This window comes from Brachyhypopomus gauderio, chromosome 7 (assembly GCF_052324685.1).
Source record: "Brachyhypopomus gauderio isolate BG-103 chromosome 7, BGAUD_0.2, whole genome shotgun sequence".
Lineage (NCBI taxonomy): Eukaryota > Metazoa > Chordata > Actinopteri > Gymnotiformes > Hypopomidae > Brachyhypopomus > Brachyhypopomus gauderio.
This window is the reverse complement of record NC_135217.1, coordinates 5,923,240-5,937,924: the sequence shown is the minus strand read 5'-3', so window position 1 is coordinate 5,937,924 and position 14,685 is coordinate 5,923,240. Positions and strand designations below refer to the sequence as shown.

Genomic DNA, 14,685 nt, shown 5'->3' with positions numbered 1-14,685 from the left:
CTGGAAAAGCGCTAGAGTAGGAACTAGGCTGTGGACGTTGTGAAGACATTTGTTTCGCTTGAAGGGCAAGCAACCTTGCAACTACTCTTCAGCTACTTGCGGGGGAGGCCACGTGGAGGCTGTCTTCGTCTCCCCCTGCATACTCACCTGCGAACTCTTTCCTGTGTCCACTCAACAGCGTCTGCTCAACTGAGTACTCTCTCCTGCATCCACTCAACTGAGTATTCTCAACTGTGTACTCTCTCCTGCGTCCATTCAACTGCGTCCACTCAACTGAGTACTCTCTCCTGCGTCCATTGTCCACTCAACTGCGTCCTCTCACCTGCATAATCTCAACTGCATACTCACCTGCAAACTCTCTCCTGTGTCTACTCAACAGCGTCTGCTCAACTGAGTACTCACTCCTGCGTCCACTCAACTGAGTACTCTCAGCTGCGTACTCTCTCCTGCGTCCATTCAACAGCGTCCTCTCACCTGCGTAATCTCAACTGCGTACTCACCTGCGTACGCTCTCCTGTGTCCACTCAACAGCATCTGCTCAACTGAGTACTCTCTCCTGCGTCCATTCAACTGTGTCCACTCAACTGAGTACTCTCTCCTGCGTCCATTCAACAGCGTCCACCCAACTGAGTCCTCTCACCTGCGTAATCTCAACTGTATACTCAACGGCGTACTCACCTGCATGTTCTCTCCTGTGTCCACTAAACAGCGTCTGCTCAACTGAGTATTCTCTCCTGCATCCACTCAACTGAGTACTCTCAACTGCATACTCTCTCCTGCATCCATTCAACTGCGTCCACTCAACTGAGTATTCTCTCCTGCGTCCATTATCCACTCAACTGCGTCCTCTCACCTGCATAATCTCAACTGCATACTCAACTGCATACTCACCTGCAAACTCTCTCCTGTGTCTATTCAACAGCGTCTGCTCAACTGAGTACTCACTCCTGCGTCCACTCAACTGAGTACTCTAAACTGCGTACTCTCTCCTGCGTCCATTCAACAGCGTCCAACCAACTGCGTCCTCTCACCTGCGTTAACTGCATACTAAACTGCGTACTCACCTGCGTGTTCTCTCCTGTGTCCACTCAACAGTGTCTGCTCAACTGAGTACTCACTCCTGCGTCCACTCAACTGAGTACTCTTCACTGCGTACTCTTTCCTGCGTCCATTCAACAGCGTCCACCCAACTGTGTCCTCTCACCTGCGTTATCTCAACTGCATACTCAACAGCGTACTCACCTGCGTGTTCTCTCCTGTGTCCACTCAACAGTGTCTGCTCAACTGAGTACTCTCTCCTGCATCCACTCAACTGAGTATTCTCAACTGCGTACTCTCTCCTGTGTCCACTCAACGGAGTACTCTCTCCTGCGTCGATTGTCCACTTACCTGCAAAATCTCAACTGCGTACTCACCTGCGTGTTCTCTCCTGTGTCCACTCAAGAGCGTCTGCTCAACTGAGTACTCTCTCCTGCATCCACTCAACTGAGTACTCTCAACTGCGTACTCTCTCCTGCGTCCATTTAACAGCGTCCTCTCACCTGCATAATCTCAACTGCGTAATCTCAACTGCGTACTCACCTGCGTGTTCTCTCCTGTGTCCACTCAACAGCGTCTGCTCAACTGAGTACTCACTCCTGCGTCCACTCAACTTAGTACTCTCAACTGCGTACTTTCTCCTGCGTCCATTCAACAGCGTCCTCTCACCTGCGTAATCTCAACTGCGTACTCACCTGCGTACGCTCTCCTGTGTCCACTCAACAGCATCTGCTCAACTGAGTACTCTCTCCTGCGTCCATTCAACTGTGTCCACTCAACTGAGTACTCTCTCCTGCGTCCATTCAACAGCGTCCACCCAACTGAGTCCTCTCACCTGCGTAATCTCAACTGCATACTCAACGGCGTACTCACCTGCATGTTCTCTCCTATGTCCACTAAACAGCGTCTGCTCAACTGAGTATTCTCTCCTGCATCCACTCAACTGAGTACTCTCAACTGCGTACTCTCTCCTGCATCCATTCAACTGCGTCCACTCAACTGAGTATTCTCTCCTGCGTCCATTGTCCACTCAACTGCGTCCTCTCACCTGCATAATCTCAACTGCATACTCAACTGCATACTCACCTGCAAACTCTCTCCTGTGTCTACTCAACAGCGTCTGCTCAACTGAGTACTCACTCCTGCGTCCACTCAACTGAGTACTCTCAACTGCGTACTCTCTCCTGCGTCCATTCAACAGCGTCCAACCAACTGCGTCCTCTCACCTGCGTTAACTGCATACTAAACTGCGTACTCACCTGCGTGTTCTCTCCTGTGTCCACTCAACAGTGTCTGCTCAACTGAGTACTCACTCCTGCGTCCACTCAACTGAGTACTCTTAACTGCGTACTCTTTCCTGCGTCCATTCAACAGCGTCCACCCAACTGCGTCCTCTCACCTGCGTTATCTCAACTGCATTCTCAACAGCGTACTCACCTGCGTGTTCTCTCCTGTGTCCACTCAACAGTGTCTGCTCAACTGAGTACTCTCTCCTGCGTCCACTCAACTGAGTATTCTCAACTGCGTACTCTCTCCTGTGTCCACTCAACGGAGTACTCTCTCCTGCGTCGATTGTCCACTTACCTGCAAAATCTCAACTGCGTACTCACCTGCGTGTTCTCTCCTGTGTCCACTCCAGAGCGTCTGCTCAACTGAGTACTCTCTCCTGCATCCACTCAACTGAGTACTCTCAACTGCGTACTCTCTCCTGCGTCCATTTAACAGCGTCCTCTCACCTGCATAATCTCAACTGCGTAATCTCAACTGCGTACTCACCTGCGTGTTCTCTCCTGTGTCCACTCAACAGCGTCTGCTCAACTGAGTACTCTCTCCTGCGTCCACTCAACTGAGTATTCTCAACTGCACTCAATTTTGGCAGTGGTGAGACCTTCAATGTTAAGCTGGAAAAGCGCTAGAGTAGGAACTAGGCTGTGGACGTTGTGAAGACATTTGTTTCGCTTGAAGGGCAAGCAACCTTGCAACTACTCTTCAGCTACTTGCGGGGGAGGCCACGTGGAGGCTGTCTTCGTCTCCCCCTGCATACTCACCTGCGAACTCTTTCCTGTGTCCACTCAACAGCGTCTGCTCAACTGAGTACTCTCTCCTGCATCCACTCAACTGAGTATTCTCAACTGTGTACTCTCTCCTGCGTCCATTCAACTGCGTCCACTCAACTGAGTACTCTCTCCTGCGTCCATTGTCCACTCAACTGCGTCCTCTCACCTGCATAATCTCAACTGCATACTCACCTGCAAACTCTCTCCTGTGTCTACTCAACAGCGTCTGCTCAACTGAGTACTCACTCCTGCGTCCACTCAACTGAGTACTCTCAGCTGCGTACTCTCTCCTGCGTCCATTCAACAGCGTCCTCTCACCTGCGTAATCTCAACTGCGTACTCACCTGCGTACGCTCTCCTGTGTCCACTCAACAGCATCTGCTCAACTGAGTACTCTCTCCTGCGTCCATTCAACTGTGTCCACTCAACTGAGTACTCTCTCCTGCGTCCATTCAACAGCGTCCACCCAACTGAGTCCTCTCACCTGCGTAATCTCAACTGTATACTCAACGGCGTACTCACCTGCATGTTCTCTCCTGTGTCCACTAAACAGCGTCTGCTCAACTGAGTATTCTCTCCTGCATCCACTCAACTGAGTACTCTCAACTGCGTACTCTCTCCTGCATCCATTCAACTGCGTCCACTCAACTGAGTATTCTCTCCTGCGTCCATTGTCCACTCAACTGCGTCCTCTCACCTGCATAATCTCAACTGCATACTCAACTGCATACTCACCTGCAAACTCTCTCCTGTGTCTATTCAACAGCGTCTGCTCAACTGAGTACTCACTCCTGCGTCCACTCAACTGAGTACTCTCAACTGCGTACTCTCTCCTGCGTCCATTCAACAGCGTCCAACCAACTGCGTCCTCTCACCTGCGTTAACTGCATACTAAACTGCGTACTCACCTGCGTGTTCTCTCCTGTGTCCACTCAACAGTGTCTGCTCAACTGAGTACTCACTCCTGCGTCCACTCAACTGAGTACTCTTCACTGCGTACTCTTTCCTGCGTCCATTCAACAGCGTCCACCCAACTGTGTCCTCTCACCTGCGTTATCTCAACTGCATACTCAACAGCGTACTCACCTGCGTGTTCTCTCCTGTGTCCACTCAACAGTGTCTGCTCAACTGAGTACTCTCTCCTGCGTCCACTCAACTGAGTATTCTCAACTGCGTACTCTCTCCTGTGTCCACTCAACGGAGTACTCTCTCCTGCGTCGATTGTCCACTTACCTGCAAAATCTCAACTGCGTACTCACCTGCGTGTTCTCTCCTGTGTCCACTCAAGAGCGTCTGCTCAACTGAGTACTCTCTCCTGCATCCACTCAACTGAGTACTCTCAACTGCGTACTCTCTCCTGCGTCCATTTAACAGCGTCCTCTCACCTGCATAATCTCAACTGCGTAATCTCAACTGCGTACTCACCTGCGTGTTCTCTCCTGTGTCCACTCAACAGCGTCTGCTCAACTGAGTACTCACTCCTGCGTCCACTCAACTGAGTACTCTCAACTGCGTACTTTCTCCTGCGTCCATTCAACAGCGTCCTCTCACCTGCGTAATCTCAACTGCGTACTCACCTGCGTACGCTCTCCTGTGTCCACTCAACAGCATCTGCTCAACTGAGTACTCTCTCCTGCGTCCATTCAACTGTGTCCACTCAACTGAGTACTCTCTCCTGCGTCCATTCAACAGCGTCCACCCAACTGAGTCCTCTCACCTGCGTAATCTCAACTGCATACTCAATGGCGTACTCACCTGCATGTTCTCTCCTGTGTCCACTAAACAGCGTCTGCTCAACTGAGTACTCTCTCCTGCATCCACTCAACTGAGTACTCTCAACTGCGTACTCTCTCTTGCGTCCATTCAACTGCGTCCACTCAATTGAGTATTCTCTCCTGCGTCCATTGTCCACTCAACTGCGTCCTCTCACCTGCATAATCTCAACTGCATACTCAACTGCATACTCACCTGCAAACTCTCTCCTGTGTCTATTCAACAGCGTCTGCTCAACTGAGTACTCACTCCTGCGTCCACTCAACTGAGTACTCTCAACTGCGTACTCTCTCCTGCGTCCATTTAACAGCGTCCTCTCACCTGCATAATCTCAACTGCGTAATCTCAACTGCGTACTCACCTGCGTGTTCTCTCCTGTGTCCACTCAACAGCGTCTGCTCAACTGAGTACTCTCTCCTGCGTCCACTCAACTGAGTATTCTCAACTGCACTCAATTTTGGCAGTGGTGAGACCTTCAATGTTAAGCTGGAAAAGCGCTAGAGTAGGAACTAGGCTGTGGACGTTGTGAAGACATTTGTTTCGCTTGAAGGGCATGCAACCTTGCAACTACTCTTCAGCTACTTGCGGGGGAGGCCACGTGGAGGCTGTCTTCGTCTCCCCCTGCATACTCACCTGCGAACTCTTTCCTGTGTCCACTCAACAGCGTCTGCTCAACTGAGTACTCTCTCCTGCATCCACTCAACTGAGTATTCTCAACTGTGTACTCTCTCCTGCGTCCATTCAACTGCGTCCACTCAACTGAGTACTCTCTCCTGCGTCCATTGTCCACTCAACTGCGTCCTCTCACCTGCATAATCTCAACTGCATACTCACCTGCAAACTCTCTCCTGTGTCTACTCAACAGCGTCTGCTCAACTGAGTACTCACTCCTGCGTCCACTCAACTGAGTACTCTCAGCTGCGTACTCTCTCCTGCGTCCATTCAACAGCGTCCTCTCACCTGCGTAATCTCAACTGCGTACTCACCTGCGTACGCTCTCCTGTGTCCACTCAACAGCATCTGCTCAACTGAGTACTCTCTCCTGCGTCCATTCAACTGTGTCCACTCAACTGAGTACTCTCTCCTGCGTCCATTCAACAGCGTCCACCCAACTGAGTCCTCTCACCTGCGTAATCTCAACTGTATACTCAACGGCGTACTCACCTGCATGTTCTCTCCTGTGTCCACTAAACAGCGTCTGCTCAACTGAGTATTCTCTCCTGCATCCACTCAACTGAGTACTCTCAACTGCGTACTCTCTCCTGCATCCATTCAACTGCGTCCACTCAACTGAGTATTCTCTCCTGCGTCCATTGTCCACTCAACTGCGTCCTCTCACCTGCATAATCTCAACTGCATACTCAACTGCATACTCACCTGCAAACTCTCTCCTGTGTCTATTCAACAGCGTCTGCTCAACTGAGTACTCACTCCTGCGTCCACTCAACTGAGTACTCTCAACTGCGTACTCTCTCCTGCGTCCATTCAACAGCGTCCAACCAACTGCGTCCTCTCACCTGCGTTAACTGCATACTAAACTGCGTACTCACCTGCGTGTTCTCTCCTGTGTCCACTCAACAGTGTCTGCTCAACTTAGTACTCACTCCTGCGTCCACTCAACTGAGTACTCTTCACTGCGTACTCTTTCCTGCGTCCATTCAACAGCGTCCACCCAACTGCGTCCTCTCACCTGCGTTATCTCAACTGCATACTCAACAGCGTACTCACCTGCGTGTTCTCTCCTGTGTCCACTCAACAGTGTCTGCTCAACTGAGTACTCTCTCCTGCGTCCACTCAACTGAGTATTCTCAACTGCGTACTCTCTCCTGTGTCCACTCAACGGAGTACTCTCTCCTGCGTCGATTGTCCACTTACCTGCAAAATCTCAACTGCGTACTCACCTGCGTGTTCTCTCCTGTGTCCACTCAAGAGCGTCTGCTCAACTGAGTACTCTCTCCTGCATCCACTCAACTGAGTACTCTCAACTGCGTACTCTCTCCTGCGTCCATTTAACAGCGTCCTCTCACCTGCATAATCTCAACTGCGTAATCTCAACTGCGTACTCACCTGCGTGTTCTCTCCTGTGTCCACTCAACAGCGTCTGCTCAACTGAGTACTCACTCCTGCGTCCACTCAACTGAGTACTCTCAACTGCGTACTCTCTCCTGCGTCCATTCAACAGCGTCCTCTCACCTGCGTAATCTCAACTGCGTACTCACCTGCGTACGCTCTCCTGTGTCCACTCAACAGCATCTGCTCAACTGAGTACTCTCTCCTGCGTCCATTCAACTGTGTCCACTCAACTGAGTACTCTCTCCTGCGTCCATTCAACAGCGTCCACCCAACTGAGTCCTCTCACCTGCGTAATCTCAACTGCATACTCAACGGCGTACTCACCTGCATGTTCTCTCCTGTGTCCACTAAACAGCGTCTGCTCAACTGAGTACTCTCTCCTGCATCCACTCAACTGAGTACTCTCAACTGCGTACTCTCTCTTGCGTCCATTCAACTGCGTCCACTCAATTGAGTATTCTCTCCTGCGTCCATTGTCCACTCAACTGCGTCCTCTCACCTGCATAATCTCAACTGCATACTCAACTGCATACTCACCTGCAAACTCTCTCCTGTGTCTATTCAACAGCGTCTGCTCAACTGAGTACTCACTCCTGCGTCCACTCAACTGAGTACTCTCAACTGCGTACTCTCTCCTGCGTCCATTTAACAGTGTCCTCTCACCTGCATAATCTCAACTGCGTAATCTCAACTGCGTACTCACCTGCGTGTTCTCTCCTGTGTCCACTCAACAGCGTCTGCTCAACTGAGTACTCTCTCCTGCGTCCACTCAACTGAGTATTCTCAACTGCACTCAATTTTGGCAGTGGTGAGACCTTCAATGTTAAGCTGGAAAAGCGCTAGTGTAGGAACTAGGCTGTGGACGTTGTGAAGACATTTGTTTCGCTTGAAGGGCATGCAACCTTGCAACTACTCTTCAGCTACTTGCGGGGGAGGCCACGTGGAGGCTGTCTTCGTCTCCCCCTGCATACTCACCTGCGAACTCTTTCCTGTGTCCACTCAACAGCGTCTGCTCAACTGAGTACTCTCTCCTGCATCCACTCAACTGAGTACTCTCAACTGCGTACTCTCTCCTGCGTCCAATCAACTGAGTACTCTCTACTGCGTCCATTCAACAGCGTCCACCTAACTGCGTCCTCTCACCTGCGTAATCTCAACTGCATACTCAACTGCGTACTCACCTGCGTGTTCTCTCGTGTGTCCACTCAACAGCGTCTGCTCAACTGAGTACTCTCTCCTGCGTCCTCTCAACTGAGTACTCTCAACTGAGTACTCTCAACTGTGTACTCTCTCCTGCGTCCAATCAACTGAGTACTCTCTCCTGCGTCCATTCAACACCGTCCACCTAACTGCGTCCTCTCACCTGCGTAATCTCAACTGCATACTCAACAGCGTACTCACCTGCGTGTTCTCTCCTGTGTCCACTCAACAGTGTCTGCTCAACTGAGTACTCTATCCTGCATCCACTCAGCTGAGTACTCTCAACTGCATACTCTCTCCTGCGCCCATTCAACTGCGTCCACTCAACTGAGTACTCTCTCCTGCGTCCATTGTCCACTCAACTGCGTCCTCTCACCTGCATAATCTCAACTGCATACTCAACTGCATACTCACCTGTGAACTCTCTCCTGTGTCCACTCAAAAGCATCTGCTCAACTGAATACTCTCTTCTGCATCCACTCAACTGAGTACTCTCAACTGCGTACTCTCTCCTGCGTCCACTCAACTGAGTACTCTCTCCTGCGTCCATTCGACAGCGTCCACCTAACTGCATCCTCTCACCTGCGTAATCTCAACTGCATACTCAACTGCGTACTCACCTGCGTGTTCTCTCGTGTGTCCACTCAACAGTGTCTGCTCAACTGAGGACTCTCTCCTGCATCCTCTCAACTGAGTACTCTCAACTGCGTACTCTCTCCTACGTCCATTTTACAGCGTCCTCTCACCTGCATAATCTCAACTGCGAAATCTCAACTGCGTACTCACCTGCGTGTTCTCTCCTGTGTCCACTCAACATCGTCTGCTCAACTGAGTACTCTCTCCTGCGTCCACTCAACTGATTACTCTCCACTGCGTACTCTCTCCTGCGTCCATTCAACTGCATCCACTCAACTTAGTACTCACTCCTGCGTCCATTCAACATCGTCCAACCAACTGCGTCCTCACACCTGCGTAATCTCAACTGCATACTCAACAGCGTACTCACCTGCGTGTTCTCTCCTTTGTCCACTCAACAGTGTCTGCTCAACTGAGTACTCTCTCCTGCGTCCTCTCAACTGAGTACTCTCAACTGAGTACTCTCAACTGTGTACTCTCTCCTGCGTCCAATCAACTGCGTACTCTCTCCTGCGTCCATTCAGCGTCCACCCAACTGCGTCCTCTCACCTGCGTAATCTCAACTGCATACTCAAGTGCGTACTCACCTGCGTGTTCTCTCCTGTGTCCACTCAACAGCGTCTGCTCAACTGAGTACTCTCTCCTGCGTCCTCTCAACTGAGTACTCTCAACTGCGTACTCTCTCCTGCGTCCACTCAACTGAGTACTCTCTCCTGCGTCCATTCGACAGCGTCCACCTAACTGCATCCTCTCACCTGCGTAATCTCAACTGCATACTCAACTGCGTACTCACCTGCGTGTTCTCTCGTGTGTCCACTCAACAGTGTCTGCTCAACTGAGTACTCTCTCCTGCGTCCTCTCAACTGAGTACTCTCAACTGCGTACTCTCTCCTACGTCCATTTTACAGCATCCTCTCACCTGCATCTCAACTGCGAAATCTCAACTGCGTACTCACCTGCGTGTTCTCTCCTGTGTCCACTCAACATCGTCTGCTCAACTGAGTACTCTCTCCTGCGTCCACTCAACTGATTACTCTCCACTGCGTACTCTCTCCTGCGTCCATTCAACATCGTCCAACCAACTGCTTCCTCACACCTGCGTAATCTCAACTGCATACTCAACAGCGTACTCACCTGCGTGTTCTCTCCTTTGTCCACTCAACAGTGTCTGCTCAACTGAGTACTCTCTCCTGCGTCCACTCAACTGAGTACTCTCAACTGCGTACTCTCTCCTGCATCCACTCAACTGAGTACTCTCAACTGCGTACTCTCTCCTGCGTCCATTCACTGTCCACCCAACTGCGTCCTCTCACCTGCGTAATCTCAACTGCATACTCAAGTGCGTACTCACCTGCGTGTTCTCTCCTGTGTCCACTCAACAGCGTCTGCTCAACTGAGTACTCTCTCCTGCGTCCACTCAACTGAGTATTCTCAACTGTGTACTCTCTCCTGCGTCCATTCAACTGCGTCCACTCAACTGAGTACTCTCTCCTGCGTCCATTGTCCACTCAACTGCGTCCTCTCACCTGCTTAATCTCAACTGCATACTCACCTGCAAACTCTCTCCTGTGTCTACTCAACAGCGTCTGCTCAACTGAGTACTCACTCCTGCGTCCACTCAACTGAGTACTCTCAACTGCGTACTCTCTCCTGCGTCCATTCAACAGCGTCCTCTCACCTGCGTAATCTCAACTGCGTACTCACCTGCGTACGCTCTCCTGTGTCCACTCAACAGCATCTGCTCAACTGAGTACTCTCTCCTGCATCCATTCAACTGTGTCCACTCAACTGAGTACTCTCTCCTGCGTCCATTCAACAGCGTCCACCCAACTGAGTCCTCTCACCTGCGTAATCTCAACTGCATACTCAACGGCGTACTCACCTGCATGTTCTCTCCTGTGTCCACTAAACAGCGTCTGCTCAACTGAGTACTCTCTCCTGCATCCACTCAACTGAGTACTCTCAACTGCGTACTCTCTCCTGCATCCATTCAACTGCGTCCACTCAACTGAGTATTCTCTCCTGCGTCCATTGTCCACTCAACTGCGTCCTCTCACCTGCATAATCTCAACTGCATACTCAATGCATACTCACCTGCAAACTCTCTCCTGTGTCTATTCAACAGTGTCTGCTCAACTGAGTACTTACTCCTGCGTCCACTCAACTGAGTACTCTCAACTGCGTACTCTCTCCTGCGTCCATTCAACAGCGTCCAACCAACTGCGTCCTCTCACCTGCGTTAACTGCATACTCAACTGCGTACTCACCTGCGTTTTCTCTCCTGTGTCCACTCAACAGCGTCTGCTCAACTGAGTACTCTCTCACCTCCTTAGGTATGCATGTGTCAGTGTGGTGTGAGAGCTGGATGTATGTGTGTGTGTGTGTGTGTGTGTGTGTGTGTGTGTGTGTGTGTGTGTGTGTGTGTGTGTGGATTGTGTATGAGAGGTATGTGTGTGTGTGGAGTGTGCATGAGAGAGATGTGTGTGTGTGTGTGTGTGTGTGTGTGTGTGTGTGTGTGTGTGTGTGTGTGTGTGTGTGTGTGTGTGTGTGTGTGACTGTGTGGAGTGAGTATGAGAGAGAAGTGTGTGTGTGTGTGTGTGTGTGTGTGTGTGGATTGTGTATGAGAGGTGTGTGTGTGTGTGGAGTGTGCATGAGAGAGATGTGTGTGTGTGTGTGTGTGTGTGTGTGCGCGTGTGTGTGTGTGTGTGTGTGTGTGTGTGTGGTTTATATGTGTGACTGTGTGGAGTGGGTATGAGAGAGATGTATGTATGTGTGTGTCTGTGTGGTGTATGTGGAGTGGGTAAGAGAGAGATGTGTGTCTGTGTGGTGTATGTGTGTGTATGTGGAGTGGGTAAGAGAGAGATGTGTGTCTGTGTGGTGTATGTGTGTGTATGTGGAGTGGGTATGAGAGAGATGTGTATGTGTGTGTGTGTGTGTGTGTGTGTGTGTGTGTGTGTGTTGTGGGGGGAGAGACATTCAAAAATAACTGTCTATCTCTACTTCTCTGAGTGGAGAAGCCTTGTGATTTGCACCCTCCGAACAAACAGTCGTAGTTCGGGACATATTTAACTTATCGCTTAAATGAAGAGATTGCATAAGAGAGGACCCCTTGCTGATGATTTTGGTGTAATTGTGTGTGGTTTGACCCAATACTGTCTGATTTATGAAAAGTTAAACACAGAGGCAAATTGTGAAAAAGCCAATTCTGATTTTAAGAAATTAAAATGGGAGCTAATGGAGCAGTTTTCTGTGCCTAGTGCCAAACAAATGCTCATAACTCTAAAAGTAATTGATCAAATGATTAGTTATCTTGGCGTACCAATGGTAAATGGATCTTCCAGGTGAAGGTTTAAGGATTTTACAGCAGTTTATCCAGGAGGGTTTGATCATTTTTCATGACTACACACACTCTAACCGGCAGTTGTAATTTGAAATTCTGAACATTCCGCCATTCATTTTAAGGGGGGGGGGGGGTTAAAATTTTTAAACTTAAATTTATTAAAATCTATAAATCCTATCGACTCAAAAAACTAGCACAAGTCCAGAGTAATGACATACATTACTATCGGGGATTTCGGGATTTCCCCGGTGGGCCGATGGGTTTAGTGGGCCGTAGTCACGCTGCTGTTTAACGGTGTTATTACCTCCCCCGCTCCAGTCAGACTAACCTGCTCAGCGCGCGGCCGCGGACTGAGCCTGTAAACACATGAACGAGTTGGACCGGGCCGCGGACTGGACCAGCTGGTGCGGGCTGACGGTATGTAGCGGAGATCAGAAAAAAACCAACTTGTCCCAGAAAATCCTGGCCGGATTACGAAAATGTACAGCAGCTGTGTCACTTATTAATACAAGTAGTCACGAACTGGAAAAGCCCGTCCATACTAATGCCACATTCATATCTCCCTGTTTGTATCCCACGAGTGACGAGAGAGACGTTAGTTGCACACTGACTCTACTGAGGGTCTAACTCATCACGTGATCCCTCCGCGACACGCTTCACACTACTGAAACGTGAAAAAGTCCGAATGTTTGAATGGAGTCTGTACGTTAAGCGGTTCGGGCTGTATTAAACGCACAAATAGTGATAAGAAGAAAAATAAGAAGCAGTTGGATAACACTAATGAAGTAGGACACACTCACAGGTTGAGGTCCGTATCAGTTCTGTGTTTCAACAGGAAAGCCTTGAAGTTCAGTGCAGCCTGTTGCCTGTGGTTGTTTATTTGTCCTTCGGGAGTTTCCATTCTGCGTTGGGTCAATTCAAAACGAAGCTTATCCTTCTGTTTCGGTGTAGTTTTAATCTAGCTACCTTCCTATAGCGATAACATCTAGATAAAGACAAGATCAGTTTTAGTCGTCTACTTTTATACGCTGTCAAGTATAAACAAATCGGTTGCCATGACGCCTGCAGTTCATGAATCTGATTGTCTAGAAGGGAGACCCCCCCTCCCCCCACGCTCGCGAGATTAGTAAAGGAATGATATACCTGATATTCATAATTGAAGAAAGCATAAACAAATCGGTTGCCATGACGCCTGCAGTTCATGAATTTGATTGGCTAGAAGGGAGACCCCCCCTCCTCACGCTCGCGAGGTTAGTAAAGGAATGATCAACGTGTTATTCATAAAGGAAGATCAATATTTTCGCATCTGTGGTTTAAAAACAATGTTCCGTTCATACACCAGTTACTTGATGATAATTATCATTTTTACACACTATGAGTTTTGGTAACAGATTTGATCAGCTCATATGCCGATTTTAGGAAGGTAAATCGATCCCGGATGGTCTTCTCTCGTTAGAGGGAATCACGAAATCGCAAAGGATTTCTCTACACAGAACGGTGATATCTCTGTTAACGGTTGATATTATGGAGAAAAAATTTAACAATGTTGTTATAAGGAAGCTGATATAAAAAAAATCCACGTCATTATTACTTATTATTAATGGTCAGCTGGACATAGACAAAACAGCCATTTGGGACTTTTTTGATGTATTATTACTAACAAAAAATAAAGAGCTGCTTTATAAAATACTGCATAGATTCTGTCCTGCTAATGGTGCTTTGAGCAAATACCTCGATACGAGTGATGCCTGTGTCTTTTGTAAAGGATCCAACGAACCCCTTTTTTTTGTGTATTTTCACTTCTTCTGCACTGAAAAAAATGACTCTTTGAATTTACTTAATATTTTTTCGTCAAAGGGTTGCATGAAATTAAATTCAGAGATATAATTTGAGTAACATTTATTCTTTACATATAAGTATTGTTAGCTTAATTATATTTTGTAGAATTTACTTCAACGTTGTAAATCTAACTAAATTTAATCATGTTCATTCTACTTACATTTACGGCATTTGGCAGACACCCTTATACAGAGCGACTTACATTTTATCTCATTTTTATACAAGTGAGCAATTGAGAGTTAAGGGCCTTGCTTAGGGGCACCTCAGTCATGGCCTCAGGTCTGGGAATTGAACCCACGACCCTCCGGTCACAAGACCAGTTCCCTACCGCCAGGCCATTACTACCTTTTCATTTCATGGTATACAAGAAAAGTATAACGTTTTTTAACATTGCTTATTATTATTATAGTTTTTCTCAGTCGATTCGGTTCATTTCTCAGATCAGATTGAAATTCTCAGAACAGTTCATTCAGTCTCCACATCTCGTTGTCACTTGTGCACATCATAATTGAATTTCTCCTTGTGTTTAACATTTTGCAAATGCTTTTGTACATATTGCAAATGGACATGGACAGTTGTCTGTTGTTTTTTACATTATGTATTGCTTATGTCATGTTTATCAAAATGTGTTGTATGGATTGTCTGTTGAATTGTCTTACCCTCCCAAACATTTAGTCTTTAGGTCATCGCCTAGGTCATTATATGCAAAAGTGCTGAACATGTTGTCAT

At 48.5% G+C, this 14,685-nt stretch overlaps 1 long non-coding RNA gene across 1 annotated transcript in view; it reads right to left on the bottom strand.

The window, feature by feature from the left end:
• LOC143518179 (uncharacterized) overlaps positions 1 to 13,082 on the bottom strand; it is a 54,658-nt gene extending 41,576 nt beyond the window's left edge. The window contains exon 1 of the long non-coding RNA XR_013132075.1: positions 12,918 to 13,082. This is a non-coding gene — a long non-coding RNA (uncharacterized LOC143518179). The remainder of the gene's footprint in view (positions 1 to 12,917) is intronic.
• Between the last annotated feature and the right edge of the window lie 1,603 nt (positions 13,083 to 14,685).